The sequence below is a fragment of the Camelus ferus genome, chromosome 6 (assembly GCF_009834535.1).
Source record: "Camelus ferus isolate YT-003-E chromosome 6, BCGSAC_Cfer_1.0, whole genome shotgun sequence".
Classification (NCBI taxonomy): Eukaryota; Metazoa; Chordata; class Mammalia; order Artiodactyla; family Camelidae; genus Camelus; species Camelus ferus.
Genome location: NC_045701.1, coordinates 35,026,240 through 35,043,397, shown reverse-complemented (window position 1 = coordinate 35,043,397; position 17,158 = coordinate 35,026,240). Strand labels below are relative to the sequence as shown.

The following is a 17,158-nucleotide window of genomic DNA, read 5'->3' as shown; positions in this document are numbered from 1 at the left end:
AATTACCTACCCAAGTAATGTATTTTTCTCTTTAAAATGTCTTAAAAGATATAAGATGTCACTGTACTTATAGGGTTTTGAGATTTTATTTTAAAGAATCAAAAGAAATTTGCTCTGTGAGCGGGTTTTTAAATTTGGCTTGAGGCCTCCAGTTCAGGGAACAAGCAATCTCCTTCCAACTCTCCCTTCTACTGGAGAAATGTCCCCTTTCAACCTGTGCCTTTGGTCCAATACAAATCAATGAACTCAAGACCCAATATACCATGTCTTAAAAATCCATTTAGAAAACAACCACTCCATTCAGAGTTCATCTCCTTCCTTTATCAGAAATTGCTGGAAATGTAATTTTGCAGCAAGCATTTCATTTCTTGTATTGAAATAGATTGAGATAAATGTGAAGTCAATGATTAGATAAATGTAATGTCTTGGGTTGATGCCACAATGCAATATTCAATGTTGTGGTCAGTACTGATGGATGTTTTGTATAGTTACTCAGCTGTATAATGGGACAAATTCCCATGACTCTATTTAAAATACCATGTGGCTCCTCTCAATTAATATTACCAAAAGTACTTTGGCACGAATACAAAAAGCATGAGGGATTAGTGCTGAGCATGCAAGTGCAGTCATCTTTGCTCTGTACAGAGATTCCCCTTTATACAACAAACTGTATCTACATTTATTTACTGAGCTGCATTGCATGCAGTAAATAACACAACAGAGATTATTCCTACTTCAGAAATCACTTCCATGAGGTTATAAATAGAAACCCTGTGCTAAGTAATCTCCTACAGTACAGTTAAGTGTTAAACCCCTATGGGGTTAATATACATACACTGGTGCATGCACAAGCGCTACAGCCATAGAAACACATTGTTTATGAAAGTCTCTTTATTGTAACGGCAGGAAAACATTTCTCCTCTCTAGTCCCTGCTATCAAGGTGCGTATCATTCAGTATAAAAGAGGGTGACAGGAAAGAAAGGACTTTCTTCAAGAAGGAATAAAAAACCAGAATACTGGTAGTGCCTTTAGAAATATTTTTTTGAAATGAAGAGGCTAAATTTTCTGGTCTACTGGTACCCAGACTGCATAACATAGGAATGAATCAAATGATACAATGATAAATACCTTTTTTTCAAGTTCTGCTTCCTGTGATTGCTCTTCTTCGGTGGTTATATTTCACTGTTACATAGAAATCTATGATTATCAGGGATGATATCCAGCCTGTCAAGTGCTTCAGTGATCAAAATTATACATTTTCATCCACAATCTACCTTTTTAAGAAATTAAGATGTTTTAATATTTTCTAAAGATCTAACACTTTAATAAACGTCAATACACCAACATTTTACTTTCTAGTGTCCTTAGGTCCAGCACAGGGTAGTGATTTAGAAAGATTTGTTGTCTCTCCTATTGAAGAAATACATGATCACTATCTGCAACACTTAAAATAATTTTTGATTGATTAATACAAACACTAATAACTAAAAAATAATCAAACTCCCTAAATTAGTACTTGCTTTGGCAGCACATATACTAAAATTGGAATGATACAGAGAAGATTAGTGTGTTCCCTGCACAAGGATGACATGTCAATTCATGAAGCATTCTATACACACACAAAAACAATTATACACCTTCCATATCATGAAAAACAAAATCTTGATGCATTTTTAGAGGTAAATGCTTATGCCTGTAACTTGTAAATATAGATGTGTTTTTAAATGTTTGTAATTTTCTAATTTTTAAATCATTCTTTGTAATTAACTTTTTAAAACATTCTCCTTCAGAAATATTTTAGATTTTTCTATTTCTGGAATTCTATAATCATACAATCCTGTATCTTGGTGTGTTTTCTTTTTTCCTTCTGAAACATTTTCTCCCTATTTGTGGCATTATAAAATTGCATGATAATGGTATGTATACTTTGGTTAGGGCCATTTTAATTCATTGGGCTTAGTGAATGACTTTTCACTATGGAGTCATGTATTTTCCCTTCAAGGGACTCCCATGAATTATTTCTTTGTTAACTTTCCCCACCCCATTTTCTCTGATATTCTAGAACTTCTGTTAGAAGATATTTAAACATATAGATCATTTCTTCACTATTTTCCACTTCTTTACCTTTTGTTCCTGTTTTTTAGATTTCCTCTATCTTTTTCAAGCTTTCTACATTTTTTTTTTTCAAATAATGTCTAGGCCTTTTGTTTTGGATGCAATAAACAAAAACATCTTTTCTTCTTGAGGATATGAGTTGGAGGTTTATTTTTTTCTCTTTCTTGCATTCCCCCAGTTTCTTCTGACCTTTTTGATTTATTTGTTTTATCCTTTGTTTTTCTTGTTGGAGGCTTCACTAAGGGTGGCAGTCAGGCAAGTTTCAATTGCTAAAGCACTCTCACAGGACTGACAATTATAATACTTAGGAATCTACAAGTTATAGCCAGAAAAGAATACAAAACGGCAGTGGCACTAAAGTAAGGAAATGCATCTCAAAGGCTCACAGCACACAACAGGACAAGGCAGGCGCGACCTCTGATTGTCCTCCGTCGGTAGGACAGCAGTGGATCTACTTCCTTAAATCAGAAACCACCAAGGTAGGCCCAGAACACCTGAAGACCAGGGGACTAACGTAGGCACATTCCTGTGAAGCAACCTGCCCCACCGGCTCAACCGCCGAGGGCCTCGCTTACACCAGGTGTAAACCATCATCTCATTGTTCTCAATCAGCAGCGCTCACAAGCCCGTACGGAACGCCAGAAGCCCGTCATGGCCCCTCGGTTGAAAAGCAACACAATCAGCACAATCCATGCCTTGACTAGGAGTCAACACTGTCTTGGCACATCTCTTACTTCAAACAGCTCCAAACATGCCAGAATTAACGTTCACAGCAGAGGCTTTCCTTAAAGAAAAGTATGCAACCAAAATACTGGCTGAAATTGTGCATACACGCGCATGGCTTACCTCCAAATCCTGACAGGCACTTTCAGTGGAGAATACCGAGTGGAAATTTGAGGAATTGTCATCCGAGGTCATTCATACTCTCCAGAGAAGGTTCTGGTCCGAAAGAAGCCACAAGTGGCTCGAGGTTGGGCTCCAGCGAGAGAGCAGGGTCGGGAGCGGAGCCTCTCGAGACGCCGCCCGCCGCGCGCCCCGGAGCCGCTCCTCAGAGTCTCACAGCCCGGCCGCCCCGTGCGGCTGCGCAGTTCGCCCCACGCGCTCGGCGGAGCTCTGTATTGGCAAAGGCTGGGGGAAACTTTTCAGTTACTGCTTCTGATACGTGACTGAGTGAAGGGTTTTCAACCTGGGACGGCCCCAAATGTTACGAATTAACAAAACAGTCCTTGAATGCAGCGTTTTTCATAGAGAATGTTTCACTGACAAAGATTACTGAAGCAAGACTAAAGATGTATAAGCAATCTAATATGAAGGCCATGACTGGGGCCAAAGCTGCAATGCTGTTTACAATCCTCAACTTAAGATGCTTCTTTTTATACTGTGTTTACATCATCAGGGTGGAGGAAGTGAAGGGAGCCATCTATAGTTCTGACCAGGTGGGGTTCCCAACCCTGGGATTTTCCTGGGTGAAATTCAAAACTGGTGCATGTTAGGTGGAAGGCAAGGAGAGGCTGGAGAAAGGTGGGCCACTTTTGATTGGTAGATGGTAGGTTTTTTTAATTGTATTTTTTTATTGAAGTGTAGTTGATTTACAGTGTTAGTTTCAGGTGTACAACAAAGCAATTCAGTTATACATATACACATATATACATATATTTTCAAATTCTTTTCCATTATAGCTTATTACAAGACATTGAATACAGTTCCCTGTGCTATACACTATGTCCTTGTTGTTTATCTATTTTATATATAGTAGTGTGTATCTGTTAGTCCCAAACTCCTAATTTATCCCTCCCCCACATTCCCCTTTGGTAACCATAGTTTGTTTTCTGTCTGTGTGTCTATTTCTGACTTGTAAATAAAATTTTGTTATCTTTTTTTATATTCCACATTTTAATAAGCAAGGGAAATTACAAGGCTTGTCTTGGATGGCTGCAAGATCTCTGCATTTGCCCACCAGAATCTTAAAAGAGTTTATGTAGAGGCCTTAACAGGGTTCAGTCTTCTATACAGTCCAGATGCTCTCAATAACAACAGTACTCTTTCAAGGCTGTGTCCTTCAGGTAGTTCCTAGTGCAGTAATAGTATATGGAATGTACATTCCAAGAACAGGGGAGGGGGTAAGGAGCCTCTGATTGCCTAGGTCCAGCCAGAAGGTCAACCACCTGTTGGTCATGTTTCTTGATGACCTCCTCCAACACCCCACACCTGGTGACCAGCTCTTAAAGCTTACATGCCCCCCTTCCATAATGTGCCCTGAGCAGTCAGCAGGCTTTATTAGCATGAAGGTGGCTCATTTGGCAGCTATCTGGTTGCCCTGTGGGTAGCTATCACAGCAACAATATAGGCACAGAAAGTCCAGATTAAGATAATAATTCCCAAATAAGTAATAATTTTTTCCACCCCATGATCTGAACCACTGATTTATTAAGTCCCTGAGGCTAGGGCTCAGTTCTCTCAGGCCTTTCACTTGTGTTCTTAGGTGATTTAATACAGATAATACAGCAGTAGACTTATCAAGTATGAACACACAACATTCTGTTTGGATAATGGCACACGTGCCCCCTTGGGAGACAGTAATAATGTCCAAGTCCATCCTATTTTGGAGGACAAAGTTTCTCATTAGAGACATTTCAGTGTTCAGTAAGAACAGGCTTTGCCAGCTATCATGTATGGCTTGCTAGGTGAATTAGGAGGGCTTGTATGAGTGCTATTAATGTCTTTTAGGCCAATGGAGATACAAAGATGTGGCCAAATCATCACTCCACCAGAAAAAAGAAATGCCCAGCTGGCCTTGAGGAGATGGCAGTTAGCAACTTTTGTTACTATGGGGCAAGTTCTCCTGGTGCCCAGGGAAAACCCAGGGTGCAGCAGCCCAAAGATTTGTGCCACACAACCAATGGGTCCCATTTGGGGCTACCACCTAAATACGTGGGCACTGCAACCAGTCAGTGGCAAACCAGTCACTATCCTTTAATGTGAGAGAAGGACTACACAGTTCTGGTGATGTCCATCTCAGATCCCTGGTACAATTGCATTGGTTCAGTTTAGAGTAATTTTTGTGTTCCCAACATAGGGTGCCCAGTGTTCTAATGTCCATAACCCACGGTAAGACACATGAATCTAGCCCAAATCTGAATGTAGCCGCCCATGGCTCTGATGGTAGTATTTTCAGGACCTTTTGGTCAGCAGTTTGATGGGCTGCCTATATAGTTTGATTGACAGAAAAAGGATACCCATGCCTAGCATTACTGATAGCATGTGACACAGGCCAGCCTTCTGGATCAGTATTGGTAACATCAGATGAATTAAGAGTACTAGTCCTAGCTTATTCTTCCATAATTTACTACTTTAGTGCTTCTAATCCCCTTCCTAGAGTGGATACCTACCATGGCAATCCTGATGAGCTAGACGGGCAGCTGCCCACATACCCAACAGCTGGATTGATTCCTTTTACAGAGTTACTATGAGTAAGTCCACTGTAGAAAGGTTATTATCATCAGGTACCCATGCCATGATCAGACACCACAGGAGCAGAGGAAGTCTAAGGCTGAAAAGATAGATATTTAGTAGGGTAGGTCTTCCCCTTCTATACGAATTACATGTGTGGTCCAACTCTTAGATGTTAATGTGGTGGCAGCTTGAGGAATATGACCTGGTTGTGCATATCATCCATGCTGGTGGAGGGAAACCGCACTGCCAGGCATGGAGATGGACTGGGGGTGGGATATGCCAGACCAGGACCCTAACCTGCTCCCCTCTTTCAATGGTGTATGTTCCATTCCAGGTATAATGCATTTCAAGAGGTCCAGTTTGCAGCAGGACAATGAGATTTAAGTAGAGATTGAGCAGTCCCCCCTCATCTAAGGGTATAAATATAACTCATCCATCCTGGTGGGAGCTTTCATTTCAAGTTCCAGTAGATAACCCTTCCCCGCTGTGAGGGAGCTGAATGTTCTCACATCCATGGTGAGAGCTGGGGCAATGGCCATCTCTCAAGACTTTCATACCTTTATGGTGTTGGGTGTAAGGGTCCTGGCCTGGCATATGGGGCAACTGGTTGTATCGGTTCATCATTCAAATACATTAAAGCCTGGGATGGTACTTTAGTCCACCTGGCCAAGGTAGTTTTACCTGTTAGTAATTTAATCTGCTGTTTTAATAGTCCATTCCTTTCTATCAACCCTGCTGCTTACAGTTACAGAGGAAATGGAACTTCCATTCAATGTCATGTTCTTTCGCCCAGTCCTGTGTATTATGACCTTTGAAATATGATCTCCAATCACTGTCTGTTCAGTGAGGGTCTGTACACGGTACTCATCTTCTCTAATCCCCTAATGGTGGCAGCCTGATCTGCATTGTCATGGGGAAAATTTGGGTTAGGCCAGAGGCAGTGTTCACACAAGCCAAGGCATATTTAAAACCTTCACTCAAAACGAGGGGACCAATATAATCGATTTGCTAATCTCTCACTGGTGTGGAACTCTGGTGGATGGCCCCAAAACTCCTTTGGAGTTTGCCTTGGGCATTGTTTAGAACAAGAGAACATGCTATTACTGCATTAATGAAGGAACTGTATTTCAAGGGCAATAGGGCACCCTTGGCAATACACCATCTCACCCAGGTGTTATGGTGGCCACTTCCTAGGCACCCAGTCTGCTGTATCTACTGAAGGGTTGGTTGCTAGGCTTATACCAAGGCTAGGACATTAACTTCCTGATTGCCAGGAAGTGTCAGTGCCTTATAAGCTGGGAGGTGGAAGAGAGTGAGGCCTCAAGCTCTAGCAGGCAAACCCAAATGTCTTTCCAAATATCCTGACCACACAAGGGCTCACTCACACCTCAGGTGATCATCCACACCTTGGCTTACCAATGTCTCAGCCATAAGGTTAACCCATTTAGAGCAGCCATCTATCTTAATGGCCAAGGCTCATGGGTGATCACCAGCTAACTGCTCTGAGTTCAGCCCAATGGCTGCTACAATTCATTTCTGTTTTCATCCAGAAGGTGTCAATGTTGGGCTGAATAGTGACTGCAGACCATGTGGTGGGTTGCCCTGACTAGACCCCTCTGTATAGCAGGAATGGGTGGGAATTTCCCCCATTCCCTCTCTACAGGCCACAGAGGCTGCCATAGGAATAGGGGTGGGGGTATTTGAAGAATCTGCGTACTCTACAGGGCCTGGTAGAACCTGCGTTTCTAGAGACAGTGGAACCTGCAGACAGGTGCTGCAAGTAGGCATGCTACCTAGTCCAAGTAGGAATTTGAGCCATGGCTGAGGTGGCTTAATGAAACGTATTCTCCATCCACCCCTTGATACGAAGTGAAGTTCTTACCACGATGTGCTGTTCCTTCATGAGAGGCTCTACCTGGAGGGGTGCTGTGTCACTGTAAGGAGCCGTTGCTCTATGGGAATATGCCAGCATTCTTCCCCCTTGCAGAGTTAGGACCAAAATCCTAGGGGTTCTCTCTCCTTTTGTTATCTCTGCCAAAGTGCCCAATCCATACATTCCAGGGTCATGGACACATTTAACTCAAGTGGTAGCCCTGCTTGGGAGACACCCAGAGCTTTCATCTGTTTCACTAGTATTTTTGCTTTCTCAAAGGCAGCTGATTGCTCTGATCCCCTGTGTGTCCTTTCTATATGGATGGATGTTTTGTGCCACGTGGGGAATAAAAGTCCTCCAAAACCCCCAAATCCCTCAAAGGCTTGAACTTATTTCACATTCTTAGGGTTTGGATAGGCCTGTGCATTGTCAATTACAGCCTCTGGAACAATGCTTGTGTCACTCACCTACATGACTCCCAAAAACTTTACAGCAGTGCCTGGTCCTTCAACTTTCAGCAGTTCAGTATCCATCTTCTCTTCACAGATGTTCCAGCAAAATCTGCAGTGTCCTGCAGCAGAGGCAAGTCTTCACCTGTAAACATTATATCATCAATATAATGGGCCCATTTTACTGACTTGGGGAAGGCAGACAGGGCCAGGTCTCGGGCTAGCATTCCATGACATATGGTGCTGTGTAGGTAGCCTTGGGGAGGCACTTGAAAGATCCATTGTTACCCCTCCCACATGAAGGCAAATTGACTTTGCGATCCAGCAGTCAGGGGTATACAGAAGAAGCATTTGCTAAGTCCAATATAGCATGGTGTACTCCTGGGACCATGGCCAAGGTATCTAAGATGGTGGCAATATTGGGCACAGTTGCAGCAATGGAGGGTGCTATCACGTTCAATGATCAGTTGCCTACAACCATCTGCCAAGAGCCATCTGGCTTTTGTACTGGCTATACTGGGATGCTGAAGCACTATGGACGGTGGGACTGGGGGTGAAAAGGGGGTACAATACCCAGTTGGTACAGTTCTTGAATAGTTCTTCCTATTTCTTTATGTCTCTCTGGCAATTTATATTATTTGACCATTAATCACTCTTCTAGGGGCTTGTAGACTTACTGGTTCCCAGTTGGTATTTCCCCTCAGCACTGGTTTGATTACTCTAACCAGGTGGTGGAATTCACTGATAGAGGTTTGCAGAGTTTGGCCTTGTAGTATATCAATACCAGTATGTTCTCTAGTGAGATATAAATGTCATATTCTATGGAGGGTTAAGTGCCCCATTTGCAGTATCGAAGTGACCTTCCTGACCATAACCTTGCCCTCCATAACCATTGATGGTGATGAGGGGGCCAGAAATATTTCATTGCAGGAATGAAAAGTAAAACTCTAATGAGATACTGCTACACAACCAACTTAGTACAAATTAAGAAGCAATACAATATCAAGTATAGGGTAAGGACGTGGAATATTAGGGATACTCATACCCCATAGGTGATAAAGTTACTTTGGAAAGCAGTATAGACATTTCTAGTAATGTTGAAAGTACATATACCAAAAGTGTGTTTATGCACACATGATATATAGATATATATAATGTTCTCAGCAGCATTATTTATAGTGTTGGAAAGATCCAAATCTTTTTTTGTTTGTTTATTAGAATGAATAAATGAAGTGTTTGCATTCATAAAGTGAATGTAAAACTCTAGTATTGATATGTTATTTTATTCATTTATACATTTGACTGGTTTCAAAAATGAGCTTAGGCAACAAAATGCATGCAAAAAATAAGATGAATAAGAAAGGAATAAAAGCAAAATAAGTAAATATAGGGACAACAGATCTATACAGAAGCCATTACTAACATGGCTACTGTTCACGCACACTATATTAATACCAAAATTCTGAAATTTGTGGGAGTTTAGTTTTGTGGCTATCAGATGCTAAGATTTGTGTTCTTATTGCCATGTCTAACCACTTTTCAATGTAATCACTTGGAAAAGTGCAATTAATATTTGAGAGAGGCAAAAATTTTCCACATTTTCTTGAAACCAAAAGACTTTCACTAAATACACGAGTGTCAGGGTTCTAACTCTGTTGTTACTACACTGAATGATACGAGGCAGCTTCGACATATTGTATATTTCTCCCACTCTCCCATTAGTATTGATATTATCACATAGTTTAAAGTAGTATGTGGGAGGTGTGGACATAAACTCTCATTAGAAGCTAATGAAATCTCTGCTTATATGGAGTTCTACTCTGTATGTATTAATGTTAAAAATTATCTCTGGATTTGGGAGAGCATATATAAGGTCTCAGCATAGCCATAGCCTGTGTCCATTGTTATGAGCGTGATTTAATTACGTAGCTAGAACAGCATGTCAGCAGCCTACGAGCATTTTAAAAGAAAGCAATTTGTTTTTCTCTCAGTAACGTTTCTATGAATTTTAGATGAAAATGGCACTAAAATGATCTATGCCTAATGCTTCCTTTTGTCAAATAAAAGGTGATTTTCCTTCTTTCTACTCCTGATAACCTTTTCATTGGGCTTTATTTTCTCCAGCCTTCCCTCTGAGATCTTGCCCAGTTAATTTTACCCTCTCTTTTTGATAACTGCAATCTCCTTTGGCTTCCCTAAAAACAAGCCGGATTCTCCTGTTAAAATCAAAACCAAAAACAAAACAAAACAAACAAAACACTCCCTTGATTCTTAATCTGCCGTCTTATGTACTTCTTTCTTTCTCTTCCAATTGCCTAAATGCTCACTGACTCTCAAATAAATTCTGAGTTCTTCCACTCTTTGCTTTATTCTAAATATGTTTTTGCTAGAGTAACCAAGGATTTCTTAATTTCCCAGAAGAGTAACCTCACTTTTTTCCTTATTGTAATATTCCTCATTCTAACATTAGTCCCTAGTTAATGCTTCATACTTTTCAAATTCTCTCCTAGACTTCTATCATAACATTCTTTTTTGGCTATTTCTTACCATTTTGACCTTTTTTTTCCCTCTCCCTCTCCAGCACACACCCCCCTTCAAAGATGGTACTCTCTTGGGGGTCTGCTTATATAGCCCACAGGTTTTCTTCTATACTTTTCCCAAAGTGATTTCCCTCCATCCCCATAATTCACTCCATGGTCTCTAAACTATTAACTCCCAAGTCTAAATTATCTACACTCATTTTCTTGGACTAAAGACTAGCATTTAGCATTGCATGCCAGTGTCACGCTGACACATTAAATACATGCCCAAATCAACCGTTTCTTCTTCCTCAAAACACCCATTTTTCTATCATTTGTGCATTGTTAAAAATTCTGTGTTCCAAAGAAAAATTATAGATTATTTCTAGTTTGCTTTTCTAATTCCCTCCCCTTCCCCTGACATACACAAACTTTTTATTACCAGGACTTGAAATTTCTACCTTCAAAATTTCTACCTTCAAATATTTCTACCAGTAAATATTATATTTGTGCATTATATTCAAAATTCTCAAAACAGTAAATGGCTCATGCTAGACTCACTCTCAATAAATTATTTCGAGTAAATAAGTGAAATATTACATTTTTCCCCAAAACCAACTGCCACTGCTTAAACTAGGGCCTTCAGAACCTCTTCCCTATACATCATCATAAACCTTCTCACTGTTCTTTTTGTCCTCATCCTAGTCAATACTCTGTCAAGAATATTTTTCCCATATAAGTATGACATTATATTCATACTCACTTCATATTCTCCTTATAGGAAGAGTTTTTCCAAATCCTAAGGTCTTATGGATAAAAACTTAACCTACAACTTGATCTGCCATAGAGATTCTTTCAGATCTTGACCTACCTTCATTCCCGTCATGTTTGGCCTCTGCCCACCACACTTCTCTCATCCTCACCTAGCTCTGTGCCCAGAGAAGTGAAATTAACTCAGTTCCCTGACAAGCTGTCATTGTAGCTATAGTTATAGAACTACAGGTCTATAGACCTCCTCCAATATTCTTCCTCTCTTCCCAGCCTTACAAACTGCTATTTATCTCTGACATCTAGCTACATTGACAACAAATGGAGTATCTTTTTGGATCCCTCCAAGCAGAGTTAGTAACTCCTTTCCGGTAAATTCCCAAAGCCCTTTTCTCCTTTCAATATTGTATCATTTGTCATTTTGTGGCAGAATTATCTAATTATACATATGTCTTTCATACAAAAAGACTCTCCTAAAAATAAATCTCAAGTTTTTAGTCCCTGTTACATTGCCAGGCATTACTAAAGGCACTTAATACATGCTTGTGGAATAAATTGTACATTAAACATTTTCTTCACCATGTTTTAACCCATTTTCGAGACTTCTATACAGTATTTTCAAGTGCATGATGTAAACCATGTTGATATTGGCTTATACATACAAATCACGGCAATGTATGTTAACATAGTCCTTGATTTCTAAAATTTTCAAAAATTGAGGGGAGAGTATTGCTCAGTGGTAGAGTGCATAATTAGCATGCACAAGGTCCTGGGTTCTTTCTCAGTATCTCCATTATAAAAAAACAAACAAATAATTAAATAAATAAATAAACCTAATTACCTCCCCAAAATAAATTTTTAAAAATATAGAAAATTAGATTTTACAAAAGAAAGAAGTACTGACAAAAAAAGCAATATTTCTATATTTTCCCAATTTTAAATACATATCATGTTGAAGTTTTTATTAGCAAACTGTACTTTTAAAATTGGTTGCACTGCTATTTTTTCCAAGCAAGTGGTATTGAACTTAAAGTACTGATGTTCCTCAAAGCTCTAAAACGTCTACAATGCAGAGTCCAGCAACGTAGATTTCTATAAATGGCTAACGTATCCTATCATTGTTTCATGAGTTAGAACTCAGAATAAAGTAAAATTTCTCATATTATGTTAGGGCTTGGAGGCTCTAGATATGTATGTATATATGAAGAAACTAAGTCAACGAGATGTTTGCTCATGTCAATAACAATATGTGGAGCCAGGGATGTTTTTTAGGTCATCCAAAGCTGTCTTAATATGATGCCAAGAAAGTTCCCTGTTTAAGACCCACAACTAATATTCTGAGGTCTGGGACCAAAGTACAAATCAGGATGCACATTCCAAATATTTAATGTGTAAATCCAGATATACTCATGACTCAGCTGGCATTCCTACCAAGGGCTCCCAGCCCATTTGGCATGAATTCCACTCCAATCCAGATCATCTGCTTTTCCCCAAGGCTAGGGATTTTACAGAGCAGCCCTGGGTAGGGCACTGTATAAAGTGATGCTGGGCCCAGAATTCTTGGATAGTGACTGTACCCAGCCCCATTCCAGATGTTGGCGAGCTTGGTCAAGCTTCCCAACGAGTCAGGGTGACCTAAGTCCCCTCCACCTGCTTCACTTCTCCAACTCAGAATTTCCAAGGCAATTTTAAGTGTGTCTCTAAACTGCCTCAAACAAGAGGAAGTAGCACAGACCTGGGAAACACTTGGGTGTCTTTGGGAAGCCAACTTTTTACAAAAGCATCCACCCTTTCATGGGTTTCCCAGGGCAGAAGCTTAAATTTGCTCCTTTCCCTTCACTTGCAAGTGAACACTTACAAACTCACAATCCTTCATCCTTTTGCCTCTGAACACCAGTTTGGTTTGAGTGACTCTAACATAATTGGAATTTGTTAGCAAACATTCAAAAATTTTCCATTTGGGCATCACAGGAAAAAATGTCTTTGTATATTAGTGCTTGTGATTTGTAGAACTCTAAAGTGTGTTACTACTGATGCCTGTAACTAAGAATGGCACTGCCCTAATTTATAAAATTTGGAATCTTGAAATATACTTAGTAAAACCAATAGTCATAATAAAGTCTTAAAGGATCCCAGACTTTTGGCATGCCTCAGTAGTTCACATTGACTTCAGACTGGGCATAATCTTATAGCTGAGAACATGGATAAGGTATATCAAGGTTTCCTAACCTTTTCTAGCACATGATGATCTATCTATCAAACAGATTTGTACACATACATTGCCGTATTTTTTTTCCTAGCCAGTGAACAATTCACATAATAACTGTAATAATTATAAAAATACTTATAAATCAATCTCTATCACCTTTTAAAACTGTGTGTGGTACAGCAAATGTGTAAGAAAAAAGAGATCTCTAGCAACCCAGTATACAAAGTGCAGTGTGCACACAAATGTTTTGGCTGAGATTAGGTTTCCAATGCTAATGCCTATAATTACCATAAAATTAATTATATCTGGACTAGTTATTTTAAAGGTAAAAATAAAGAAGCATTGTTCTTCCAAATCCTAGAAGCTGGACTTAGAATAACCATTTCTAGACTGGGATCCAGTTATGATAAATATCATTAGGTTGTCTGTCCTTGAAATTTAGATTCAATTTCATTCACTGCTTAAATCTGATTTTACAAATCAAACTCAAGTATGGAAAGAAATGGAAATGCATCTTTCGGCAGCATCTTCTGACAGTATATGATAAACAGCATCATTTACAGGACACTGCATCATGCCATTTACATCTAGAAGGAAGAAAAATGCTGATTAAGCTTCCATTTGGTCCAAGCATTCCAATACGTGGTATGTTAGGCAATTCAATCGTTGTAGTTTTAAAACCACACACATCTCTAATCATAACACACCAGAAGTGATACAAGTACCAGAATGAGTGCGGCTGTTTGCTTCTGACACATTAATAACATCTCTGAGCCAGCAGTATTCCAAAAACATGTGTTATTATTATCTCTGGATTGACAGCTCAGCACCCAAGGGTCTCTTCCTCTCCCCAAGGTTTGTTTTTAAAACCTACAAAGGGCTCCCTTAAAATAAGTGTAAAAATGTATTTTCCATTCAATAATTCATCCACTAGTTTAAAAGAAGAAAAAAAAATCTGACTGTTCTGCAATCAAATAATCTCCATGTTTGGAGCAGAGTTAAATAAAACAAGAAAACTGCTAAACACTTTGAATTTTTGTTATTAGATTTGGTGAAAGTTGTGCATGCATTAAAATTGATCATGTTTATTTTTAAATGTATTAGAGATGGTAATATGCCTAGAGGAATACCAAGGATTTACAGCATAAACATAAAAATACAAAAAGTAGTTTTACTCATTACTTTATCATTTCTGATGATTAAATAAATGTCTGAGTTGACACTGATATTTTTACTCATTATGAAGACAATTTTCCCTATGTAAAGCATTGAGAGTAAAAAAAATGTAGATAGACTATTAGATCCAAATAGTCTATTTGGATAACTGTTTTTAAGTACTCTCCAGTATTTCAAAATAATTTTATCTTATCAATGTGTCTATTTATAAATCATTCTTATCTGTTCCTTAATTTCCAACATATAGTCCTGACATCCAATTTTAATTACCGAATGTAATTAAAGTAAGTAAAATACATATATATTTAGAATAGTTTTCAATTGAGACTGGCTTTCTATTAGTTCAAAGTACTTAGTTCTTTTTTTCATTTTAAGAACTCTTGGTTGGAATCTAATATTCTTTCTTTATTATGCCCCATTTACTTTAATTATCCTTGCAAAAAAAAAAGGAGAAAAAGAATACTTGTGTCTTAAATTATCCTTATTAAAATTCAGAGAGAAGACAAAGTGGACTATCAGTTCTCATACGATAAAGGTTGTAAAACAGAGAACTGAAAAAAAAATTAAGCTACATCTAAATATGACTATGGTATTTTATATCAGTAAAATTTTAAATTATCTGAGAAATTTTATTTTTGTTAGGTATAGTACTTTAGGCTTTCCATGCTAAGTTGTGGTAAATGTGTGTGCATGTGTGTGTGTGTATGTGTGTGCACATGTGTATGTATTCAGAGAGAGAGAGAGAGAGAAAGAGAGAGCACATGTGTGCTAATCTGGATTGCCCTTAAATTTATAACTAGGGTAACATTCAGATCCTAACCCTTTGTCTTGATCTGAAAGAAATCATGGCTCAAATCTAAGCTTAGACCACTTCTGGACATTCTGTTCTTTTCTTTTTTAAACTACAGTTATCATACTATTGTATGTGTATTTATCATGTGCTGCCTTGTGGACTCTGTGTGTGTGTGGGTGTATGTGTATAACCTATTTATTGTCTTTTCACTTATAAATTCATCTTTCAAGTAAAAGCTTAAATGTCACTTCCTCTTTAACGCCTACTCAAATCGTTCCCAAACTGGGTCAAATCTGTTAACTTTATATGCTCACAACACTCTACACTTGTCTTTTGACACCTTTTTAAAAAAACTATACTTGAGTAAGTATTTGTGTGTTGACACATACATTTTCCTACTCTTGACTCCATGCTTCATGAGGGACTGACTCTTTCTGCCAAACCATGCCTGTCTCACAGGGACCCAGTACAATGCATGGTCATAAAATGTGAGTGGCCCCATGATGAAAGAGTATTAGCATGAATGAACACAAATGAATAATATTGTAAGATTCTTGAGAACCACAGAATCATAGTTTTGCATCTGGATGTATGTTTCTTGGAATTACTACTGGAAAAGAGTTCCAGAATCTGTGCTAGGGAATGAATAAGGTGTCTCCCCTAATAGACATATGGTTTAGTGAGGAGAGAGAGGTTAATCAAATAACTATATAAGTGAATATGAAACAGCATGGTGGTAACTGTGTGATAATAAAGGAGAGGTACATGATACTGTGGTAGCTGGAGCAATGAAAGGTGTATTTCCCTAAGGCAGGAGGAGATCACACGCAGCTTTTTTTGACAGAGCTGAGGTCAGGAACCGGCTTTGAGTAAGGTTGATTCAATATTATCACATCTTTCAGATAACAAAACTAGGGCCTAGGAATGTTTATAAATTTGCCATAAATGGAGCCAATTTGTAGAAGAGTCAAAGCTAGATCTCAGAAAGAAGTCAAAGCAGTGTTTATTGAGGCATCAAGTGTTAGGAACTGCTTTGAAAGATTATTTGTTTTATCTCATTTAATCTCTCCTTCCCTCTTCCTCTCCCTCTCTCTCTCCTCCCCCCCCCCCCCCCCCCCGGGGAAGAGTTTCAGTCCTTTTTATTCTACTCCTTGGCTCCACATACAGGGAAGGAGAACTAATAATCTGAATGTCTGGCAACTAATGATCTATTATTCTACATTCACTACTAATTAAGATTACCATTCTCTAAAAAGCAAATTCATATGGACTTATGGATGATCTTTTCTTTTATGCTTTCTCTGGGTATCTACCTACATCAGTAAACGAAACTGTGGCCAGTTCTGTAGTTGGAGCTGCTTTGTCCTACCCATTCCTACGACATTCAGCATGGTGGTTTAGTGGGTGCTCAGCTGCCTTCAGGAGCCACACTCACATTCTTTACCTCTGCATGGTTACCAATGTTTCTACTTTTTGTGGCATGTGACCAGAAGGAGATCAATAATATCCAAAGAGTCAGGTTCTCTTTTGATGTTGATAGAAAAGAAATCCCCATTTTGGCCCACATCCTTATTCATGTGATTCAACCATGAGATCCTTAGCTCTGTGTTGGAAGCTGCCTGGCTTCTACCCTCCTAAACTAGTATTTAATTTCTCATATGACTAGTACCACATGGACACACTTCTTGGGGAACTTTGGGGAAGTGGTAGATACGATATTTATGGCAAGACTGTCACCCCTGATTACTTAGCTATAATATTATCTAATCCAAGGTGTTGGCAAATTCCTGCCCATGAGTCAA

The 17,158-nt window shown here is 38.9% G+C and overlaps 1 long non-coding RNA gene and 1 other non-coding gene across 3 annotated transcripts in view; one reads left to right on the top strand and one right to left on the bottom strand.

Annotated features, from left to right (window-relative positions):
• Window positions 1-1,513: 1,513 nt before the first annotated feature.
• On the top strand, window positions 1,514-1,620 carry LOC116664631. Its single transcript, XR_004321149.1, has one exon. It is a non-coding gene; the product is annotated as a U6 spliceosomal RNA (small nuclear RNA).
• Window positions 1,621-3,918: 2,298 nt separating this feature from the next.
• The window catches only part of LOC106729610, a 458,398-nt gene continuing 445,158 nt past the window's right edge, over window positions 3,919-17,158 (bottom strand). For both annotated transcript variants that reach the window (XR_004320598.1, XR_004320599.1), the window contains 2 exons: window positions 7,910-8,036; window positions 3,919-5,666 (listed from right to left, as the gene is read on the bottom strand). This is a non-coding gene — a long non-coding RNA (uncharacterized LOC106729610). The remainder of the gene's footprint in view (window positions 5,667-7,909; window positions 8,037-17,158) is intronic.